General features: G+C 40.4%; 1 protein-coding gene across 1 annotated transcript in view; it reads right to left on the bottom strand.

Annotated features, from left to right (window-relative positions):
• Positions 1 to 12,553, bottom strand: part of LOC122811200 (EF-hand calcium-binding domain-containing protein 4B-like) — a 1,881,211-nt gene extending 1,868,658 nt beyond the window's left edge. Inside the window, exon 1 of the mRNA XM_044082881.1 lies at positions 12,091 to 12,553. The gene's annotated coding sequence lies outside the window, so the exon portion shown is untranslated. The remainder of the gene's footprint in view (positions 1 to 12,090) is intronic.
• Positions 12,554 to 12,891: the final 338 nt, after the last annotated feature.

Below are 12,891 nucleotides of genomic sequence, written 5' to 3'. Positions count from 1 at the left end.
ATCATAAAATCCTCCAAAGAAAATTTTGAAAAAAAAAAAAATTGCCACAAATTCCAAAGACAACCACAAGGCATTCTTTAGCTATGTTAAGAATCTCCATGGCAACACCCAGATCTGTACTGAGCTACAGCAGAATGGCACAAAATATAGAGCCAACTGATATTGCCAACATCTTGGCAGATAGGTTCAGTGCAAACTTTACTCCCCTCTCACCCCCGAAAGGGCCTATAACTATACCAAATGATTGTAGAGCACCGTTAATCACAAACACGCAGGTAAAAATGGCACTCTCTAAAGCCAAAAACACAGTGTCCATGGGACCAGACAACATCCCAGGCTGCGTCTTACACAAACTCCAAAATTAACTAGCCCGCCACCTAAATTTCATGTTAAATCACAGCTTCACCACAGGCTATGTGCCCACTGAATGGCGCACAGCAATGGTTATCCCATTCCACAGAGGGGGAGTCACCACAGACCCCAGGAACTATCGACTTATTAGTCTAACAAGCCTGGTCTGCAAAGCCTGGGAGCATATCATCATGGAACTCAAACAAAGACATTGGTAACTTCCAAACTTTGGATGCTACCCAATTCAGATTTATAAAGGATAGATCAAGTATCCTAAACCTGGTAGACTTCTTTAAAACAGTTACCAAGGCCATAGATGAGGGCAAGGTGGTTCACACAGACTACCTAGATCTCGCTAAATCTTCGATACTATCCCCCATTTAAGAATCATAGATAAACTCACCAACCTTAACATAAACCCTTACGTCACGAGATGGGTGGCCAACTGGCTCACGGACAAAATCCACATGGTGAGAGTTGCAGACTCCAGATCCGACTCCAAGCAAGTGGAGTGCCCCAGGGTTCATACGTGGGACCTCTCTTGCTTGGTATATACTTCTCCAAAGTGCAAGCAAACACTGAGGGTCTATGGCTAACCAAGTTTGCAGATGACTGCAAACTGGGTGCCATAATCGATTCCTCTACTGACATAGACTTCCTGCCTCACAGAGACAGATACCTGGTACCAAAACCATGGCCTCAAACTAAATTCCAAAAAGTGCATTGTCATCCCCTTTGTTAAAAACATGGCACCCATGAATTACCAAATGGGGGAAATCCACTTAACACAGAAAGTGTGATGAGAGACCTTGGGACCCAAGTGAACAGTAACCTCTCCTTTGACAATCACATAGCCACAGTGGTCAGAAAATCTTTCTACGTGGCCCACCTAATCACAAAAGGGCTTGCATCTAGAAAAAAGGAAGTCATTGTCTCCCTCTGCTCTTCACTTATCAGACCCATCATCGAGTACAATGCCCCATTTGGGATGTACCTCACAAGACACCTGCAACAACCGGAGAGACCCCAAAAGTACCTCACCAAGAGGATTGCTGGCCTCAAACAGTTGTCCTATGCCGACCGGCTCAAGAAACTCCAACTCTACTCGGTCGCATACTGCTTACTCTGAGGAGATCTCGGTCTGACATACAAAGCTATGTCAAACTCAGAATTAATGGACATGCTCCACTTAAAAAAATCCTAATCTCCCCAAGCTACACGCTCTAGGAATCTAAACCTCACCACATCAATAAATAGGACATGCTAGAGGGATAGATTTTTGTCCCAGAGACTTCCCATGCTCTGGAACAAAATTCCCATCTACATCAAGCAAAGCTCATTATTAGCACTCTTCAAGAAAAACCTTGATGAGTGGATGGGTAATAGGAAATTCAGCCCTGGAATCATGTCTATGGCTCTGCTCGATAGAGGGGCGGGAATTTAATCTACATGGGTGGCGAAAGCCAAGAAACTTTTGGCTAGGCTTACTTATGCCCTTGAGCCGATAGCCTAGTACCTACCTATACCTACCTAGTACCTACCTATACCTACCTATAAACCTATAAAGTCCAGGAATCTCTGTGCTTCTGCAGTAACGGTTGTGTAGGTTTTCCAGTCTAAACCTAAACAGTTTAGATCACCTAAGAAAATACTATTGGATTTAATACGGAGTAATTCTAGTTCCTGTAAATACACATTGTGGCTTTCTTATGTCATAGAGGAAGTTCTTTAGCTAGCTAATATATTTATTTATTTACTGACATTTGATTACCAGGAAAGTCTAATTGGAAAGCAAGCCTATTTTCAGTGGCGACCTAGGAAGAAAAGCTACAAATTGGTTAAAAATCGATACAAGTTATATGACAATCGTTTAATATTTAGAGAAATTTTAGACAGTTTGTAGAAAATTAAAGGTAAGTTAGTCTAATAAAAACAGGAATTACAATACGAAGTGAGGGAAAAATAGGCCATGGTATATTTAGAGAGAAAGTTAGGGAAGAGAATTTGATAGAAGTAATGAAGTAAGTGAAGAAGGGAGAGTAAGGAATGGAAATGTACTTGTTCACATTTAGGGATATAATTTATCCTGGGTTTGATCAAGAACAAATCCATGTATTAGCTAGGAAGTCTTTCCAAGTGGTTTTGAAAGATGGGAGGTTATTGACTTTATGGATACAGGGAAGGAGTTCCAGGCCTTAGCATCCTTGTACGAGTACAACCAATGCCCAGCAGATTTAACAGGTTCGCAGACAGGAGTTTTTATGTTTGCAGACAGGAGTTTTTGGTCACTGGATTGAATTGACTAACTAGCAGCATAGTTGAGTAGAAGGTTTTTTGGTGCTGGACAGGCAGATGGATGCTGGCTAATTTTATATGTGGTAAGAAGATGTGTATATGTTACTTGATGAGGCATTTGTAACCGATTTAGTCTTTTTAATGCTATACAGTGATAGGTTCTGAAAAGGGTATTTGCTGCAAATTTAGTAACTTTACAATAGTACTGATCGAGTTTATTTTTTATGAAGCATGGAGGTTAGTGAGGACGGATGTTCCATAAAGAAGTATGGGAAATAGATAAGTAGTGGCAAGTGTAGTTTTAGTTGCGTCTGTGAGAAAAATTTTGGCTCTTTAAAGTTTGTATGAGTTTTTCTTATGTAATTTTTTATATGCAGGTCAGATGTAAGATTGTCATCCACTATCACCTCTAACAGCTTGCTATGAGAAGTGACTTTAATGGTTGCATTATCATGAGAGAGGACTTTAAATGTTGTTTTTTCACGAGAGAGGGATTTGAGGGAAAAAGTAGCAGTTTGGTCTTTTTGGAGTTGAACATGAGTTGTGAGTTACAAAGCCATGTTTAAGTGGCCATTAAAGCTTCCTGAGTAATTTTTTTGGAGATGTACCATGTTTTCAGATGTGCATACGAGATTGGAATCATCTGTATTTTGTATTGGGGTAGCCAGTTGTGTGGCTGTATAGTGGGTGTTGGTAAAAATGGTAAAGAGGACGGGACCAAGTACAGACCCTTGTGGTACACCGGTGGACTGGGAGGTAAGGAGAGAGCATGGAGTGCCATTTTACTGACTGATACCTATTGGACAGGTAGCTTTTGAACCAGAAAAGGGTGAGCTGAGAGACCTAATGTGGACATTTGAAGTAGAAGTTTGCTGAGACAAACAGTATCAAAGGCTTTAGACAAGTCTACAAATAAGTAAGAGACTAGTTTTCCATTATCTCTAGTTTTATTGACTGTATCTATATAAGTTAGAGGGATAGTGCTAGTACTATGGGAAAGATGGAAGCCATGTTGTAGAGGGGATTGGAGTTTTTCCTGCAGGAGATAGTCTACCAATTGTTTCTGAAATCATTTCATGTATTTTGATGACAGGAAATAAGATTGTATAGGTCTAAAGTTATTAATGTCTGTTGAATTTCCTCCTTCATGCAGGGATAATGTGCAATTTTTTCCATACAGAAGGAATGTGGAATTCATGGACTGACCTTTTTATAAGGATTGAGATAAGATGGACAATGTTATTGGTTTCTTTTTTTTAGGTACTAGCTTTGAAGGTCATTAGCATAAGAACAGCATGGCTTAAGTTTGTTTAATGTTAGTTTTATATAGGATTTGGGCAAAGGTTTGAAGCTGAAAGTGGATGTAGTGATATGTTGTTGTTGGCAGGGTTGGGGTTAGATGTTGAGGAATCCTTGGTTAGAGATGCTATGCTATACAATATATAAAATAAGAGCTAAATTGTATTACAGTTTTGAATGGTGTGTCATCAGGTGAGGTGTTTGGGTTGAATTTTTGGCTGGGATGCAAGATTTCTTTAATGAATGTCCAAATTTTTTAGGGTTGTGTTTAGTACTATTGCACGAAAATTCACATAATCGAAGTGAATGGATTTATGTCACACTACAGTGTAGACAGTGAAGATCAGGAATTGTGCCCTTTCCTCACTACACTGCGACCTCGGAGTAGAAACATATATTTAGTGGGGGGTGAATACAATGTTTGATTATGTGAAATGTCGAACATTTCACACAATTGAGCGTTCGATGTCATGCGTTTAGATTATGTGATATAAACCCCTTTTTCTCTATCCTGAATTAGCAGTCTACTCTTTTTGGATAGGCAAGTTGCATTTTTTTGTTTTCATTCACTTCCTTATAGGAAGTGAAAGGCTATTTAGGATATTTAGAAAAGTTGTACCGAATACACTGACAGCATCATCTAAGGGGAGGATTTTTAGGAAGTTCCAGTTAATAGATGCTAGTGTAGTAATAAACATTTCTGGGTTAAACTTGGAAAGGTTACATTTATAAATATGTTATTTAAATGGATGTGTGAGATGTCTGGTCATATAGATTAAGAGATGATTACAGAGAGTCTGACATTGTACCCATGATGGGATATTTGCTAGGGTCTGATACTAGATTCTTGTCTAATATGGAATTTGATGTCTTGCTATAATGTGTGAAGCTATTAATTAGTTGTCTGTAACCATACAAGTTCATGCTAGATGTAGGGAAGTCAGAGTTTATGTCCAACCAATTGACATTCACATAATCTAGTAGTATGGTATGGCACTTTTCTGATGGTTATTTGGACAAGAAGAAACTCAAGTGCATTATGCTCCTTTACTATCCTTGATGTGAGCCTCTTTTGGATGTAGATTAAAACACTTCCACCTTTTTCCCCCCTCTAAACACATGGAAGGCATTACAGCTCTGCACAGCTAGAGTGCTCTCTGCTATTTTAAACCATGTCTCAGTCACTACACATACATCAATGTCCTCCAGGGTGAGAAGGGCTTGTAAGGAGTGTGGTTTCTTGTTAGGATCCTAGCATTGATCAGTAACATCTTCACATTTTCCTTTACTTCTTTTGTTATGTTGGTAGGTTATAAGGATGGCATTGAGTAAAAAAGGCACTGTGGGTGGACAATGACAACTTGTAATCAAAACCCTAGAGGGGACAAATGCAGGCCATCCCTGGGGAAGCAATGTGGCCTGTCAGTCATATCCTCCCAGACTGGCAAACACTGGACCCCTTTGAATGACACCAAAAACTAAGCCAGTTATTGAAATTAATTATTTTTTGCTCATATTGCAGCATTGGCCTTGGAGAAGGTAGCATGCTGCTCAATACTAGGCTCATACCTGCCTTGGGCACACAGTCTGAGAGCTCCATCATGTCTCTTTTCATATAGTCCAGGGAGGTGCACCTGAAATAAACCATTGACACAAGAATGAACAATGACAGAGTCATACTGGTACTTGTTTTTCAAGGACTTGACTGCATGCATGATCTGATGGATCCTGGCACCAGGCAAGCAACTAACCATCACTTTTTCCTTTCTCAGTCTCATAAGAGGCACGTCTGTATGTCTTACAATGGAGTCACCTATAACAAGAATGTTTGGTTGGAAAGGTTACATATTTTATAAATATTCTTTTTAACTGGATGTGTGAGATGTCTCGTCATACAGATTAGGAGATGATCACTGAGAGAGTTTGACATCATACCTGTGATGGGGTATTTGCTATGGTCTAGCAAATACAGTCTTAGCATCTATGACTTTGGGACTCCTTATGCTCTGTGAAGAAGTAGGCTTAATTTGCTGAGTGTGCACTCTGTCTGTGCTGTGTTTTGGAAGTCTCTGAAGACTAGGTACGTTAATCCTTAGAACCTCAGCTCATGTTGGAGTATGTATATTGTGATGGCCTTGGAGAGTTATGTTGTGTGATGTATTGCTGATAATTTTGATGTCCAAGTTTACTTTGTGTGATATTTTTTCCTCCAAGGATATTATATACGTACATCTCTCATGCACTGTGCTATGATGTTTAAGGAACAGCTGACGGTCAGACAGCATGACACAGTTCTTACACTGAATCAAGATATCCATCTCAGTCAGGCTAGCTAAAGAAATTGTGGGGAAGTTCTAAGCCATGATACGAACATGAATGACTCTCGGGCAGGAGTTACTATAATTGAATGGAGTTTGGGTGGACTTGCTACCAAGTATTCAAAGTTCATTACAAAACAACTAGCCTGGAAACCACCTTCTGCCACCAAAAATAAACACTAAACTAACTATAGTAAAAAAACTCACCAGTTTAATACCAAAATCAGTGCAAGCAGTATCAGTACACTCAAGATTAAGCAATTTTATAAAAGATCTTTTAGCCCGGTGAGCAGTTTAAGTGGAGAGACTTTGCAAAATTATACTTATGTGCTTACTGTCCACAGCCAATAAATGGGGAGAGGAAGGAGAATAATGTTGTCAAATTATCATAAGGGGCAGACAATAAAAGATACAGCAAGATGGGTGAGAGAGAAGGAAAACCAGCTAAACCCTCAGCTCTGAGTTGACTGGTCTGGAACTGCCTTAATGCAAAGAAAAGTCCTGAACTAGTCTGACATCCCAGGTAGTATCCTACGTGAATTCAGGCAGGAACTTGCAGCACCATCAGGTGCCCTATTCAACCAATGCCCGAGTATCAGCTTCATCCCAGCTGAGTTGAGGACAGCCACCATCATCCCTTTGCATAATGGTGGAGCATCCACCAATCTGGGAATTACAGACCCATCAGTCTAACTAGCCTGATCTGCAAGGCCATGGAATGGATTATCATGGACCTCATTAACAAGGACATTGGCAACCTCCAAACACTTGATGCCTCACAGTTTGGCTCTGTCACGAGGAGGTTATGTCTGTTAAATTTTGACTTCTTTGAGACAGTCACCAAAACCATGGATGAGGGAAAGATGGCACATACCACCTACCTTGACCAGGCCAAAGCCGTCGACACTATTCCCCACTTGGGCATAATAGATAAACTCTCTCAACTAGGCATCAATCCATATGTTACCAGATGGGCAGCAAACTGTCTCACTGATAGATTCCACCTAGTCAAAATAGGGGAAGCCACCTCAAGCAGTAGCCCCTTAACGAGTGGCATATCCCAGGGATCAGTCTTGGGGCCTCTGTTATTTGGGATATACTTTTCTGAGGTGCAGACCAAAACCAGTGGGATAGGGCTGACCAAGTTTGCAGATGACTTCCAAACTGGGTGCTGTCATCAATTCCCCCAGTGATGTGGACATCCTCCAAGAGGGTCTCACCCAAACAAATGACTGGTGCCAGAAACATGGTCTCAAGCTTAATACCAAAAAAATACATCATCATCCGCTTTGGGGAGAGTGACGTCCCTACAAATCCTCACATTAATAACATCCTAAGCATGTAATCAGTCATGAGGGAATTGGGCACCCAGGTTGATAGCAACCTGACTTTTGACAATCATGTTGTTTCTGTTGTAAGGAAAGCTTTCTACACGGGGCACCTCATAAGTAAAGGTATCTCATCCAGGAACAAGGAAGCCATGACATCTCTGTATTCTTCCCTTTCAAGGCCCATTACTGAGTACAATGCCCCTTTCGGCATGCACCTCGCAAAGCACATGCAGCAGCTGGAAAGACCACAAATATTCCTCACCAAGAGAATCCAGGGTCTCAAGCATCTACCATACACAGATAGGCTAAAAGCCCTGTCCCTCTACTCAGTTTCATACAGACTCCTCAGAGGTGATCTCTGGCATACAAAGCAATCTCAAACTCCACCTTGATGAGACTGCTGCATGTAAACAAGTCAAGCTTCACTCAAGTAACCCACACATGTGACGTCAACCTGGTTTGTGACATCAACAGGAGTTGTTGGTGGGACAGAGTTGTGTCCTAGAGACTCCCCCAATCTGTGGAATAGACTCCCTCTCCATATCAAGCAGAGTACCTCATAATCCCTTTTTAAGTGCAACGTGGATAACGGGATGGGAAACAGAAAATACATCCCCTACATATTTAAAATAGGAGTAACTTTTAAGTAAAACAAAAGCAGATGTGAGGTCAAATATCAAAAGTGTTTCACCTCTCAGCAACGTACGTGATAAAAGGTTTCATTCATGCTGATCTAGCATTTTAACATGCAAAAGAAGCAATAAATAAAATTACACATTTTACTATTCCCCACAAATAAAATATGTTAGGTATATGGATAAGGATGTCACATAACTCTCAACATATTACCTCTAGACTCAGGGACGAACAGGGCCAGTGTTAGCATTTTGGGGCCCCCAGCAAGTGTCAAGTTGGGGCCCCTAGGCACTTTCAGTATAAGTATCACCCTGTCAATGCCACCCCTCCTAAGCAACCTTTTAGTTCCTGCTGCAAACTTTTAGGAGTCGTACTCACAGACAGACCTGGAGCTACAAAGCTCTAACATTACAACAGGCCTATGTACCACACTATGTTGACCTGTCTAACAAAGACACATATACTTTTACTGGAATTTAGTTGCAACAACTACAAAATCTCCATGTACAGGTCTGGACTTGAGTGAAATGATGACCAGGCATACCATTTCAACATCCCCCACACACCCTCTTGTCCTCTGCTATGATCTCCCTCCCCACTTTTTGGGCTCCAAATACCATGCACATTACTTTTCCTTTCCTTTTGTCACATTTTGCCTTACTCTCAGCTTTTTCAAGAAGCCATAACTTTCTATATGCTCTGAAGTGCATTTTCTTTTTTTTCTTTTTACACAACCTTTTCATCCAATAACAGCTTGAAGAGAAATTATGATTAAGGAAAGAAATCCACTGTTGCTGTTTAGCTTTAGTTTTACTTGTATCCTTTCAGCACACCTTTTCTGAACAAGACAGCACAACAATAATCATTTAGGAAATAACTCAAATAAGCCAGGGTCCAAGAAGCCACAGGTTTACAGTTGGTCTAGGGTGCATTTTAGAGGATTTTCTCAGCATTTTACTCCAATGGTAGCCTAAACAAGCATGAAGAAAAAGAAAAAATGTGCCTGATATGTGACTGTGATAATAATTTCAGTAATATATTCTAATTCATTGTTCCTAGACAGTACACCACTCCTACACAAGCTACAGAACCCTTCTTTGTACACCTGTGAGGTCTGTGAGAAAAGTAAATACTGACCACACTGTCCTCAGCTCAAACACAAGTTATAATGACTTCATGTGCACACCTCTAGGGTTTGACTCTGATGAAAATTAAAGTTGTAATAATCACACAATCCCCACCCCCCATAACCTACAGCAGCCTTCTGTACACACACATTTGAGCAGGGGTGGTTTTAGAATGGGTAGGGTTGAAAACAGAGGCTGTTATCAGCTTTATCCTGAAAGGGTCATATCTCAGCAATGTTCAGGTTAAACAGCGCAGTCAGAAAACTGGTTCACTTTTCTCCTCATTTTCTCCAACCAGCAACAGCTTTTGTGGGGACACAGACAGAGTCAAGGGTGATTAAGAGAGTCCCCCGTATACATTTAGACAGTCTGATGAGTGAGGGCCACCAGACTCCAAGAAGATCTAAGTGCCTGAATGTTCTGTGATATATTACATCTTACTTTTGAAACATAATTACTTGTTAGGTACATTTTTATTGATACCCAGATTCAGATAAAAATCAAAAGCATCAGGGGTAAGTCACTTTACCTCATTGAGGAGTAATGCATACCTGTCACTGTCCCTGATTTCACAGACCTTCCCTGATATTGTTCATACTTTTGCTTTTTCCATTTTAAAAAGTTTGATTTGCTGGTAAATCATTCAGGATTACAAACAGGCAATCAATCCAGACATCCAGGTTTTATACTTATTGTCCAAAAATACACGTTGATGCAAAAGGCGTAATTCTACTAACTTTTTAAGTGAATTAGAGCAATATTTAAAATATATATATTCCTAATTCTGAGCCTTTATTCTATAAATTTTGGGATTGCACTGAATTCTTAAGCAAAGAAATTGAGAGTTATAATATGATGTTCTGCTGGAATTTATAAAATTCTCTGAAAGAGAAAGCCATCTCTAATGATCGGAAGCATCAGCTATTCCTAAAAATCCAAAGTTTGCATTGAGATAAGTGACTCTGGGCTGCTGATCTCTCTAGTGCTTACCTTGCTCATATTCATTATCAGTTTCACCCTATCAGGGTCATATCACAGCCCTGTTCAGCTTAAAGAGCTTAATAAAGAAATTAATAAATTTGTTCTTCCTCATTTTTCCCCCAACCAGCAGCAGCTTTTGTGGGGCCCGCACACAGTCAAGCATGATTAAGGGGGTCCCCCTGCAGCCACCAGTATTGCAGGTACCTAATGTAGGCTATGTAGTTATTTTTTTGGGGAAAAAATGTCCAACAGCAAGGTTTAACTAGGCCAGGGGCTCTATGTCAGTGGCAAAATGTTGTTGTGTCTTTTGGCTTTTCCCGGTTAGGGGTCGCCACACTGGAACTCTGGTCCACTAATGATTGGCAGCAGATTTTTACATGCCGAGTTGCCAGCCTTGACGCACAACCTTCAACAAAGGTACGCCCATTCACGCATGTCTCCACACAAAAGACGCTCTAGCTGAGAATCGAACAGGACATCGTCTTACTGTGAGGTGGCAACGCTACCGCAGCACCACCACCTATGTCTGTGGTAAAATATTTAATAGAATTCTGATTGATGCCTGTTACTTGACAAACACTGTTACTACAACTAGAAATATCTTTGAATTTTAAGGGAGATATAAATATGAGTTATTACCCACGTGGTTTACTACATATACAAGACTGCTGTACTAGCTTTTGTTGGTTTGACAGACATGTTACAAACTATCAAGATAACATAACTTGCTGTGGTTGGGGGCCCAGGGAACAGGAAGCCCCCAGCGATAAGGTTCATTGGTCCCTAAAGCCAGCTATGGGGACAAAAGGTCCAAACTGGTCACCTTTAAAATTCTAATACTGTTAGCATAGAAAGTTGACGGAATGAAAGTGCATAAATTAGAATATACATTTTCTAAAATAAAAGAAATCGGTAACTATAATCTATGTCACCGTTTCTGGAGTATAAACCAGCATATTCTTCTCATAAAAATTACTTGATTTATTAGGTACAGATCTAAACTTTGAGCAAAGACCAGTAACAGTGGATGACAGTGACACATTGTGCACTTGGGTCTTTAAATGATGCTATGAATTTCTCACAAGTGAGAGAAGCCAGTTAGACTTAGTACAAGATACGACATAACTCGTACTCCCAGGCTACACATGGCCATATGCATGTATGAAATCCATCAAAATATATTATCTTACGCCGTCTTACCTCACATTATACACATTCTGCAGCCTTCATTTCAGGTTTGATTTTTAGTTTAAATAGGAATAGTTCAGTTTACGCATGACCCAAGGACAGACACATCTGCGTTACTTTATCCTTATTTGCTTCATGTAAGCAAGCTGATTACAAGGTTGACGTAACTACTACAATAAAAGTGAAGTGAGAGAGAAGGTAGCCAACACACTCCGAAAGTATAGCTGCAGGATAATACTCTGCGTCTACAAAAGGACCTCATGCTAGGAGTGCAAAAACTGAACTGAGGGGTAAACAGCCTACTTGGTCGTCTACCATACATCTCAGGTCTCCAATTTGCATTAGCGCTCCGAGGACTCAACATGCATCATCCTGACTACTTCAAAAAAAAATGTATATATATATATATATATATATATATATATATATATATATATATATATATATATCTAAAGAGAAAACAGCCACCAAGTCACCCACATGAAGGCATTAACTTTTCATATACACTTTGCATTTCTCTGGTAGCTAAGCCAACAACAGTCTAGACAGATTACAGATCTTTACCTGACAGGCGATGCCAAGGTGCAAATAGACGTTACAATACGTTTCTGTGTAGCCCTTCTTTAAAGTCCCTTTTTCTTTAAGTCAGAACAACAAACTACCACCCTCCAGCCGATGCCCACTTGATAGTCCAGTCCACCTGCTGCTCCTCCGCCTAGAGCGCATGGCTAGGAACCGCTTCCTGCAGGAATCACTGAGGGGTCCACGTCAGGTTGTTGGAAGCTGCTACAAGTTCCAGCCGACGCGAGTGAAGGACTGCTTGGTATCTTCTTCCTTATGGCACTACAGTTTGCTTTGTCTTTGTGCTATAAGGCAGGTCCCAAACTCTACACCTACAGAGTGAAACCAGGCGCCGTGGCCACTCGTTTTATCACTTCAACCAGTAAAAGAACATCCACATATCCTTAACAGTTGATGTAAGTGCAAAAGGCTAGCCTAATCCATCCTGCTGCTTTCGTCAGGAACCTGCCCTACGACGCAAATAAGCTGAAACTCCATGCTTTCAGAGCTGAGAGCTCATTAACCCTTTCCAGGTAGTACTACTGCAGCTAGGAATTCACACTGTTCTTGTTTCAGACATGGGCGGTACTAGTTAATGCAGGTGTAAAGTAAAGTCGCTTGTCGTTCTGATTAGGATCATATTAATCTTAGTTTAGCTGAACTCACATTTAATTTTCGAATTACTTATTTGGCTCCTTAATATTTACTGAATTCCCTGTTGTTTCTAGTTGTTTTGCTGATTGGCTTTGTTTAGTGTTATAATGAACTGGTATGTATTGCCATTAAATTATAATACACATATGT

The sequence above is a fragment of the Protopterus annectens genome, chromosome 9.part0 (genome assembly GCF_019279795.1).
Source record: "Protopterus annectens isolate FY-2018-M chromosome 9.part0, PAN1.0, whole genome shotgun sequence".
Classification (NCBI taxonomy): Eukaryota; Metazoa; Chordata; order Ceratodontiformes; family Protopteridae; genus Protopterus; species Protopterus annectens.
This window is presented reverse-complemented; position numbering and strand designations above follow the sequence as displayed.